Here is a 12,344-nt window from a genome sequence, read left to right as displayed (position 1 = left end):
CCTAAAATCACAGAAAAATACACAAACTCATAGTAAAGTCCAGAAAAGTAAATTTTAACTAAAAACTAATAAAAATATAATAAAAACTAACTAAAACATACTAAAAACAATGCCAAAAAGCGTATAAATTATCCGCTCATCAGAGAGCAATAATAACAACTAAAAAGAAAATTAATAAACATGAAAATATCAAATTGCATCAAAGAAAAATTGAAATCAACAATTGTTCATAAACTAAAATTAACAAAATAAAAAAATTAATATGTGAAACTAAACAAACTAAGATGCTAGAACATGAAAATATAAAGGAAACTACACTAAAATAAGAATTAAAACCGAAATCTAAGAAAAAGTTAAACTAAAAACCCTAAATTCTAAAGAGAAGTTGGAGCTTCTCTCTATAGAATTGACCTAAAACATGATTCTCCACTATTTTATACACTACTTCCTGCTTGGTTGATCCTCCTTGAGTCTTGTCTTCAAATTCTTCAAAAATTAGTTGGATTGGGCTAAAATTGGGCCAAAAATCGCATGTCACGTCCCATTTTAAATGAGGCACGAGATTGGGGTCATGCGTATGCATCTACCATGCGTACACGCGAATTGTGAATGATGCATACGCATGATCTATGCATACGTACAATTATGAAAATCTTCCAAACTTCATTTTTTCATGAATTCTCCACTTTTGCATGCTTTCTCTCCACTTCTTCATCATGTCATCCTTACCTTCTAAACCTTAAATCACTCAAACAAACACATCAAAGCATAGAATTGGACAACAATGAATTAAATTTAGAAATTTTAAAGCATAAAAAGCATATTTTTTACAGTTAAACAGATACAATTAGAAAAAATTCACAAAACTATGTATTTTCTATGAATAATTACAAGATAAGTTGATAAAATCTACCCATTTCAACCAAAAAATCATCATAAAATATGGGTTTATCACCCAGCCAAATTCTCTTCCATCACTACTCTTTTTCCTCTAAGAGAGGCAGTAGAGGCAACACCTATTCTGAAGAGGCATCGGAGATGGAGAACTTGATTGTTGATGAGGGCGACATTTCGGCGTAATCTCTCTCAGGAGATTGGTCAAGATGGAGCACCGGAAGGCCAATGTTGCCTGATTCAAACTTGAGAAGGAGTGAATTGCAGTTGCCTCCTCTATGGCCATAATCCTCTATTTTTAGAACGGAATAGCTCTGCAAAGATCGAATCCACCATCCAGTTCTAGAGAATGGCAGATGAGAGACATAGTACAAATAGAAATTGATTGAAAAACTGCGGTGAATGATCAACTTGTATGAGATTCAAAAAAACATTATAAAAGAACATATGAGAGTTTATAAGAAAGAGCTGAAATTATACATTAACAAAAAAAAGTTACATCATTTTTTTAGTGACGAAATTAGATAAAAAAACTAACTTGAGCTACACTTTAAAATTTTACACTATAATTTAAGTCAATTAAATTGAAACACCAAATTAAATTGATAGTCAATTTTATGAGTCATTTTAAATATTAATTATGTGTACGTCATCATTTTTACCTATTGAATTGAAAGGTTGAATATTTGGAGAGATTATTGGAAGAAAAAAATGCGTACGAGTACTACATTCCACCTGTTCTAGAACCTTTTACTAAAATTTCAAGAACTTTTTTTTTTTTACTAAAATCGAGACCTTTAACTAAAACCAATAAAATATTTTACAATTTTAAAATCTAAACTCAAGACCTTTTACTAAAACCAATAAAATATTTATCTTTTATTATTATTATTATTATTATTATTATTATTATTATTATTATTATTATTATTATTATTATTATTATACTTTTTTTATTTTGAAGGAGATTTTTGTTATAATAATTAACCACTACTCCCAGGAATTCGAACCAAAGTGCACCTTTTGCGTCGCAGATATAATAGCCTTGTGTGCTACTTTGGTTTAGTTTAAATTAACTATTATTAGACTTAATTAGTTTGGTTAATTTTTCAGTAGCAGTAAGTGAACAAATCTTTTTAATAATTAAGATTAATTAAGTTAGCTGAATAATTTATAAACCTAATAAAAATCACTTATACGAAATTTGTGCAGAAATCACATATTTTCACTACTAATACTATTGGTGCTATGTTAATTTTTTTAGGATTAACCACCAAATATCTAACAAAAATACTTTTAAATTTTATTATTGACAAAAAATACTATTAAATAACTTAAAAATGTATCCAAACTGCACATTCATAGTACGTTTTAGTTTGATGTGACTAACAGTATGACAAAGAAGAACCATCCTCTTCTCTTTTCTCATACTTCCTCTCACTCACCTATTCTCTAACTCAGTCACTCATCACCAGCACCTCTATCCACCGTGACAAAGCCACCAACAAACCACCACTCACCATCACTTGCTTTTTTTCTTTTACCTCCTCACCATCAACATCTATTATCCTCTTTAAAATCACAAAGCAGAAAAAAAAAAAGAAAATTAAAATTACTTAGAAAAGTAATTAACAAATTGATTCATCTAGAATTATTTTAACAATAGCAAAATAAAGAATAGATCAAGTTGAAGAATTGACCATACACAACTTCAAATTTTGTATTGTTGATATCCTAAAGAAGAGAGGGAGATGATACGCATCAGAACTGATCTTCAAATCTATTTTTCTTTCTTGTTTCAATTGAATTTTCTTTTCAAAACTTAATTGAACTTTATCAATTGAAACAGACTCAAATTAAAAAAAAAAACAAAGTATGTTTTTGTTACTAATGTTTTTGAAATTATTTAAAAATATTCTTAATATTTAATTCATTTTAATTTTATATTTAATGTTTAAAATAAATTTTAATTTTATCCTTATTGTTAATTTGTTAACGTTCAATGGTTAGTCAACATTTTATTTTCCAATTTTATTCCTAAACCTACCCTCTTCTTTCTCTCCAAACTCACCTCTTACGGTCTCAGTCTCTCTCAAAACCAAATCCAGAAATAATGGCAACATGACCACCATCATCATCTCCTCATCTGTCAGTCACCGTCGCCGTTGTCCTCTCCACACGCCACAGCCACTACTTCTACCTTTGCTTCCTCCTCCTTATGCCTCTACTTCTGCCTCCTTCTCCTTCCTCCGTCTCTACTTCTCCATCGCTCGTCGTCTTCCAACTTGATGGCATTGCCATGCCACCCCTCTGCTTTTGCGTCGCTATCTCCACTACTACTTTTGCGCCCCATCTTTACTGCCACTTTTGCGTCTCTTTCGGACTTGCTTCTCGGTACCGCCATCGCCTCTGTGTCACCCGTTCTCCTCTATGAGTGATTGTTGTTGTTCTTAGTATTATTATTGGTGGTGGTGGTTGATTGTATGTAAAAAATAGAAATTGTTGTTGTTCTTAGGTTAATTTAAAAAAATAACCAGTAATAAAAATGTAAACACAATTAAAAAAATAAAACATAATTTAAACACAAAATTTAAAATAAAAATTTTCATAAAAAATTAAAATTTCGAACAAACTTACATTTTAAAATAAAAAAATAAATGCAAAATTAATAAAATACATATAAAATTCAAAAAATAAAAATATATATAAAAAAAACTTAAACATGGTTGTTGAGTTGTGGGGAGGTGCAGTTCACAGTGCAGTGATAATGTTAAATTTCTCCCACCTGTACCATTAATGAGTAGTGTCAGGATTTTTTAACAAAAAAAGTGACAAATTGAAGAATAGGAAGAATTTACACTAACCTGGAGGAGGAACGATGGTGAACAACAATGACGACGACCCATGAAGTAGTGATAATGGCGACAGACTCGTCAGGACTTTTGGTGGCTTGGCTAAGACAATGCAGAAAAGGGACTCGTTTGATACAGAGAAGACACATTGCTACAAGGAAAGGAATAGTGGCCAGCGGTAAAAACGGAGAGAGAGAGAAAAAGAGAGGAGAGGTAAAAAATGGTGAGAGAGAAAGAGAGAAGAGAAGGGGAGAGGTTGTAGAAGTGAGGGGGAGGATTTTATATTTTGAATTTAGGAGAATTGCATCATCAGATTTATTACTAGATAAATTCGAAAATAAGGTGTTGGTCGTTGCCTAAACGTCGTGTTTCACTAATTTATGTTACTGTTGGATTTAGTTATGGAATTGTAAATCTGACGGTAAGTTATTCCAAGGACGAATTTTCACTCGTAATCGTCGAAAAATGTACCACTAAATTCGCCAATAATATTTATCACTAAATCTGACGGTATTAAAATCATTTGTTATAATATTTAGAAAATTAGGTTTACATTGTAATTAAGTTAAGGGAAAAAGACAAATAGGTCTCTGACTTTTTAAACTTTTGACAAATACATCCCTGACAAAATTTAAATACAAAAAAGTTCCTGACTTTAACAAACGGAGGACAATTTAATCCTTCCGTCTATTTGCCTCTCATACACCTAACGGAACTGGTTGACGTGGCTAAAACGGTGTCCAAGTGTCCGTTACGGTGCCACGTTGGAAGGGAAAAAAAGTTCGAAAGACAAATAAGTCCTTGACGTCATTTTACAAATAAAGTTCGAAGGACAAATAGGTCCTTGAGAATTTTTTTTTTCAAAATTAATAAACTCATTTCCTAAATTCTCTCATCTACCTCTTTCCATTTTTATATTTCTCTCTACTATTTTTACTCTATATATAATTATATTTTATATTAGTAATTTGACAAATCAAAATATGTCATTCGATATTTTTTTACAATTAAAATATTTTAAATATAAAATTATACACATTAAATTATTTTAAATTTTAGATAACGAATGTTAAAATTAATTACTAATAAAAAATTAGACTTTTTCATATAAAAATAATAACTAAAAATCTTATTATTTAATTTTTTATCTGCAGATATCTTGGTCTTCTTAGTCAAAAATTTTTGTCAACTTACGACTTTTTTGTAAAAATAGTTTGATTTTATAAATCTTTTGTGTCATGCATAATTTATACTGTTAGAACAAAGTGAACTATAATTTAAAAAAAAATATATTCTCGTAATGTTATTATGCATAAAAATACTAGTTCTAATATAATACACAAATGCACTAATGCTAACTTAATACATGAATGATGCACAAATGAACTAATGCTAACTTGATGCATAAATGAACTTATGCTAACTAATGCCACTGGTATGATGAAAACTGAACTAATGCAATTTAACAAATTCTAATATAATACACAAATGCACTAAAACTAAACTAATGCAATTTAAGAAAAAGAGTAGAAACATAACAAGCCCAATTTTTACAATTTTAATACAAATAATTTAAATTGTAGAATAAAACAAGTTAACTAGATTTCAAAATACAAGCATAATTTTATCAAAAATTATTTTTAATATGAAAAGAAAATTGGTGTTTTGGTTGAATATTGACATTTGAAGTGTATTACAGTATTGAGGAAATTATTCAACACGCCCCCACATGTTGGCTAAGATGCTGCCACGTGTTGGCCAAAATGATGCTATGTGTTCACCACGCACCCCACATGTTGCACCACGCCCCCCACGTGTTGACTTCCCACAAAAAAAATTCACCCATCTATAATTACACCACATTCTCCCATTTTCAACAAAAATACCAATATTTTTTTCATACAAAAAAAAATTAGCCTAATTTTATAAACTAAATTCTCATAATAGAAGCATAATAGAAGGATAATGAAAAAAAATTCTCAAGGACCTATTTGTCCTTCGAACTTTATTTATAAAATGACGTCAAGGACTTATTTGTCCTTCGAACTTTTTTCCCCTTCCAACGTGGCACCGTAATGGACACCTGTATACCGTTTCAGCCACGTCAGCCAGTTCCGTTAGGTGTATGAGAGGCAAATAAACGAAAGGACTAAATTATCCTCCGTTTGTTAAAGTCAGAGACTTTTTTGTATTTAAATTTTGTCAGGAATGTATTTATTAAAAGTTTGAAAAGTTAGAGACCTATTTGTCTTTTTCCCTTAAGTTAATTATAGTAAAACTTTATCATAATTTTTGGTAAAAATTGGATATAAATTTCATTGTACTTGGAGGCCAAATAAAAATATATCGTTTTATCATCTTCTTTATTTCTATTGCTACAATTTAAGGATAAGACAATAACTAAAATAATTTCATGATTTATCAATTCTGCCACATTAATTTTTCTTTTACTAGGTTTCGTGATTTTTTTTATTTATACTCTTATTCTTTTTTTGTTTAATTATAGGAACAAAGAAAATAAGAGAAATAGATCCACAACGAAAAAGAATGATATAAAGATCAGAAGAGGAAGAGATCATAGAAGATGAAAGTAGAGAAGAAGAACAATTGGTTTTTGGGGGGGGGGGGGGGGGGGGGGGGGCGGACGGGACGCAGAAAGCACGTGGGTAAAGAGGAAAGAACACTATTATATATAGGTTCAATAGGTTGATTGAATTTGGTTTGCAAAATTAAATTGGTCATTTAGTATTAAAAAAAATTGGTGACACGACCTAGCTGGCTACTTTGATTTTATTTTGTGGTCCAGTCAGGCTCAGTCTAATTTGTTTAATTTTTTTAAATTAAATTCATTTATGATATAGAACACTACCAGAAAATTTTTATAGTTTTATTTTTCTACAATTGATTTCCCAATAATTTTTAATTGGTAATTTGCCTTAAATTAGTTTTTAGTGCTTATATTTGGTTTTAGTTTTTTTAAATATTTTTTCTTTTAGTTTCTTACCTCTATCATTTCTTTTTTTATTATTTATTTTTCTGCTGTTAAAATCTTTTTTATGTGTTAAATCAAATACAAAATCTTAAATAGTATAGGAATTTTATGCATGCTCTAAAATTTGTTTAAATGTTTAGTGCACGAATTTAGAACCACGAATAGTAAAGTTAAAAAAGAGGTATACAATAATATGGATAAAATCAAAGTAAAGGATTTAAAGAAATCAAAATAAGAAGGTTTAATTTTAATTGTTCTTATAATTTTTTACCAAAGTTACAATTAAATTTTATATACTTTAAATATTCGTATTTAAATCCTTATTGAAATTAAAAATATTTGCAAGTGGGCATTTATTGTTCATAAAATATTGTATAAAGAAAATGTTGAGTAACTTATGTTGATAAAATAAATAGAGCTTAAAATTATACAAAATGTCTTAAACTAGAATTGATTACACATTCTATTTTAAACATTTTTATATAAATCGAATTAAATTGACTCGATTTATTATATATATACTGTACTAGTAGTAAATCGAATCAAGTTAATTTGATTTACGATTTTTACATATTATTAAGTTAATTATTTATTTATTCTTCGTTAACTTTAAAACTAAATATTAATAAAAACATATCTCCATTTGGATTCAAATAAAATATAAAAAAAAATCAACACGAATAAGAATAGAAATTTAACTTTTGTTTTTTTTAATTCAAATTTTAGAAAATTTATATTTTTACAAACTTATAAATTCAAAACAGAATAATAAATTATTTCTAAAAATTCATTAAAAATTATCCTCTACTCATTAGCATATAAAGAATCATTATCAAAATTTTTAATATTGAAAACATTATTATAAAGTATAGCCCTCCAAAGTGGCATAGAAATTAAAACTTAAATTTTTTCAGTCAGTCAGAAATAATAGATAGTTATACAAAATAAAATAACAAACTATATTTGGTTTCTCACGGTATCTGCCAACCCGTCAAGTCAAGGACTAATCTATCGCAGTACTGAACTCCATCTAAAGGTTTGCTGTTGGCCATTGGATTGTTGCAAACATAAGGCCAGATTCGAACCCCCAAGACTTATTTAAGTAGAATAGTGAACTAACCACTAGACTAACCCAACTTGATTAATAACCAACTTTATTTATACAATATGTAATTTGAGTCATGTTGCGGCCTGACCCAAACAGATTGCGGGCCAACCCGACACGTAGACCACCCGACCCGAACAGTCGGGTGCGAGCTGCTTAGCCACCGACCCGGACACGCGTCCTTGACAGCTCATCACTACAACTGTATGAGAAAGTTTCGAGGAAGGTGGGTCTTCTCTGGTAGGACCCACTTCTGACACAGTATATAAGGGGAGGGTCCTACCCCTCCCCCAAGGTACGTCACCCAAAACACCTTACCCCTTTTTCGCCTGCACACTTACTGACTTGAGCGTCGGAGTGTCATTGCAGGTAACACCCGCCCCCCTTTCACATCCCGAGCTCGGAATGTCGGCTACTCCAGTTTCACCCTCGCGACCTGGTCCTAGTCCGCACCCCACCTATTGAATCAAGAATTCTCCCAAACCGTCTGGTAACCGACCTACCGAACATTGGCGCCGTCTGTGGGGATCGCCTAAATGGACATCGTGCAAGGTCCAGGGGACCATGGCCGCGCGGCGGGCCTTGAAAGGGCAGCCTCCGTCGCCTCCCCCCGGGAACGGCTGAGGTCCCCTCCGCGACGTACCGAGCCACAGTCGAGAGCCCAAGAAAGACGCCCCTTCGGGGGAACTGGTAGCGACAGTGCTAAGATAATGTAGAAACTGCGTCATAGGGTGCAGAACCTGGAGCGCCAACTCGCAGATCAGGAGCATCATCAGCAAACTTCCGACCCCGACTACTCCCAGTCTTCCGAAAGTCGAGGAAGAACCTCCCACCGAAGCAGTCGCTCCCGGCGTGCTCCCGCCTCGAGATCAGAATCAGAAAGTAGTCGGAAAAATCAGGAACACCCGAGAAGACGACATGACACAATCATCTACGCCCGAGGTAAGGGGGCGCGCCACGAGGCGAGATCGCAAAAGCGACAAAGAGAGATCTAGGGGAACACAGCAACCCGTGATAATGGGCGCCACCCCATTCCATCATTCCATCCTCGAGGTCTGGTTGCCAAAGCATTTTGACAAGCCAACAGACATGAGGTATGACGGAACCCAAGACCCGCAGGAGCACCTCACGGCCTTTGAGGCCAGAATGAACCTGGAGGGAGTAGGAGACGAAGTAAGGTGTCACGTCTTCCCGGTCACCCTGGCAGGGCCTTCGATACGGTGGTTCAATAGCCTCCCGCAAGGCTCGGTGGCCTGCTTCTCAGATATTAGCCGTGCCTTCCTAGCACAATTCACCACCAGAATCGCGAAGGCAAAACACCCGATCAATCTGCTCGGCGTCACTCAGAAGACCGGCGAGCCGACCAGAAAGTATCTAGACCGTTTCAACGATGAGTGCTTGGAGATCGAAAGGTTAACCGATTCGGTGGCTAGTCTCTATCTGACGAACGGGCTTCTTAACGAGGACTTCAGAAAGCACCTCACCACAAATCCAGTCTAGACGATGCAAGAGATCCAAACTGTAGCCCGGGAATACATTAACGATGAGGAAGTCAGTCAAGTTGTGGCTGCCAACAAGTGGCAGCCCTCTTACAATCAACCCAGGCAGCACGGTAACGAAGAAAGGCAGAAGGAGCACGCTAGAGACGGTGGTCCGAGCAAGACACCGAAAACGTTTCCTCATGTCAGAAAATTCACCAATTACACTCCCCTCACCCTCACCATCATAGAAGTTTACCAGCAGATATCCAAGAAGGGAATCTTGTCAAAGCCCCGACCTCTGAAGGACCGAACCGGGGGGAACAAGGACCTCTACTGTGATTACCATAAAGGCTATAGACACAATATACAGGACTGCTTCGACCTGAAGGACGCACTGGAACAAGCAATCAGGGACGGAAAACTAGCCAAATTCTCCCACCTTATCAGGGAGCCGAGGAGACGAAATCGCGACCACGATGGGGAAGACAAGACCCGAACGGTGAAGCAACGACAAGAGCTAGGGGACAACGACCACAGCCTTACCGTAGTGAATGTAGTAACCGCGAGAAACACGGCTCCAAGGTCGAGATCGGCGCACAAGAAAGACACCAAAGTCCTGGCGGTCTCCTTCTCATCTGCGCGAAGCTCCAAAGGGCTTCCATCCATCTCTTTTGGCCCGGAAGACCAATGGTTCGACGAGGTCCTAGAAAGCCCCACCATGGTCATCACGGCCAGGGTCGGAACTGGTCTCGTCAAACAGATCCTTATGGATACAGGGGCAGACTCAAATATTATGTTCCGTAACGTGTTCAATGCATTGGGATTACGGGATGCCGACCTAACAACTCACCAGCACGGTGTCATAGGGCTAGGCGATCACTTCATCAAGCCGGACGGGATAATATCCCTGCCGGTCTCTGTAGGACAAGGACATGGGCGAAGATCGATAATGGCTGAGTTCGTAGTTCTACGAGACTCCACAACCTACAACATCATCCTAGGAAGGAAAACCATTTACGATGTTGGGGCAGTGATCAGTACGAAGCTGCTAGTGATGAAGTTTGTCGCTGATGACGGAAATGTAGGATCCATAAAAGGAGATTTGGAAAACGGCGGTCGCTTGCGACAACGCCAGCCTCTCCTTGAGGAAAAAATCTAAAGAAGCATCAGGGGTGTTCCTCGCCGACCTGGACGCTAGAGTCGGTGACAAACTGATGAGCGGATAATTTATACGCTTTTTGGCATTGTTTTTAGTATGTTTTTAGTATCTTTTAGTTAGTTTTTAGTATATTTTTATTAGTTTTTAATTAAAATTCACTTTTCTGGACTTTACTATGAGTTTGTGTGTTTTTCTGTGATTTCAGGTATTTTCTGACTGAAATTGAAGGTTCTGAGCAAAAATCTGATTCAGAGACTGAAAAGGACTGCAGATGCTGTTGGATTCTGACCTCCCTGCACTCGAAGTGGATTTTCTGGAGCTACAGAAGCCCAATTGGCGCGCTCTCAACGGCGTTGGAAAGTAGACATCCTGGGCTTTCCAGCAATATATGATAGTCCATACTTTGCCCAAGATTTGATGGCCCAAACCGGCGTAGCAATTCGGCCTCAGAAATTCCAGCGTTAAACGCCGGAACTGGCATAAAACTTGGAGTTAAACGCCCAAACTGGCATAAAAGCTGGCGTTTAACTCCAGAAAAGGTCTCTACACGAAAATACTTCATTGCTCAGCCCAAGCACACACCAAGTGGGCCCGGAAGTGGATTTTTCTGTCATTTACTCATTTCTGTAAACCTTAGGATACTAGTTTACTATTAATAGGATCTTTTGACATTGTATCTGTACCTCATGACACTTTACACGTTTTTTTGTGTACCTTCCACAGCATGAGTCTCTAAACCCCATGGTTGGGGGTGAGGAGCTCTGCTGTGTCTTGATGGATTAATGCAATTACTACTGTTTCTCATTCAATCATGCTTGCTTCCATTCTAAGATAATACTTGTTCTTAACCCGGATGAATGTGATGATCCGTGACAGTCATCATCATTCTCAACTACGAACGTGTGCTTGACAACCACCTCCGTTCTACCTTAGATTGAGTAGTTATCTCTTGGATTCTTTAATCGGAATCTTCGTGGTATAAGCTAGAACTGATGGCGGCATTCAAGAGAATCCGGAAGGTCTAAACCTTGTCTGTGGTATTCTGAGTAGGATTCAATGACTGAATGACTGTGACATGCTTCAAACTCCTAGCAGGCGGGGCGTTAGTGACAGACGCAAAAGTATCGATGGATATTATTCCGGCCTGACCGAGAACCGACAGCTGAATTCCGCTATGCTGTGACAGAGCATATGCAATCGCTTTCACTGAGAGGATGGGAGGTAGCCATTAACAACGGTGAAACCCTACATACAGCTTGCCATGGAAGGAGCCTTGCGTGTTTGATGAAGAAGACAGTAGGAAAGCAGAGATTCAGAAGATGGAGCATCTCCAAAACCCCAACCTATTCTCCATTACTGCAATACAAGTAACCATTTCATGTTCTTTTGCTTTTTACAATCAATCCTGATAATTTCTGATATCCTGACTAAGATTTACAAGATAACCATAGCTTGTTTCAAGCCGACAATCTCCGTGGGATCGACCCTTGCTCACGCAAGGTATTACTTGGACGACCCAGTGCACTTGCTGGTTAGTTGTGTGGGATTGCAAAAGTGTGATTGCAATTTCGTGCACCAAGTTTTTGGCGCCGTTGCCGGGGATTGTTCGAGTTTGGACAACTGACGGCTTATCTTGTTGCTTAGATTAGGACTGTTTTGTTGGTTTAGAGTCTTTTAGTTGAGTCTAGTTTCATATTTTAAGTTTGGTGTCAATTGCATGCTTTTGCTTTTATTTTAATTTTCGATTTTTAGTCCCTTGTTGATTCATAAAAATTCTAAGTTTGGTGTCCTCTTTGTGTTTTTCTTTTAAAATTTTCGAAAATTAGTGTTTGATTTTCTAAAAATTTTAAGTTTGGTGTCT

The sequence above is a fragment of the Arachis stenosperma genome, chromosome 7 (assembly GCF_014773155.1).
Source record: "Arachis stenosperma cultivar V10309 chromosome 7, arast.V10309.gnm1.PFL2, whole genome shotgun sequence".
Lineage (NCBI taxonomy): Eukaryota > Viridiplantae > Streptophyta > Magnoliopsida > Fabales > Fabaceae > Arachis > Arachis stenosperma.
Note: the sequence above shows the minus strand (reverse complement) of the source record.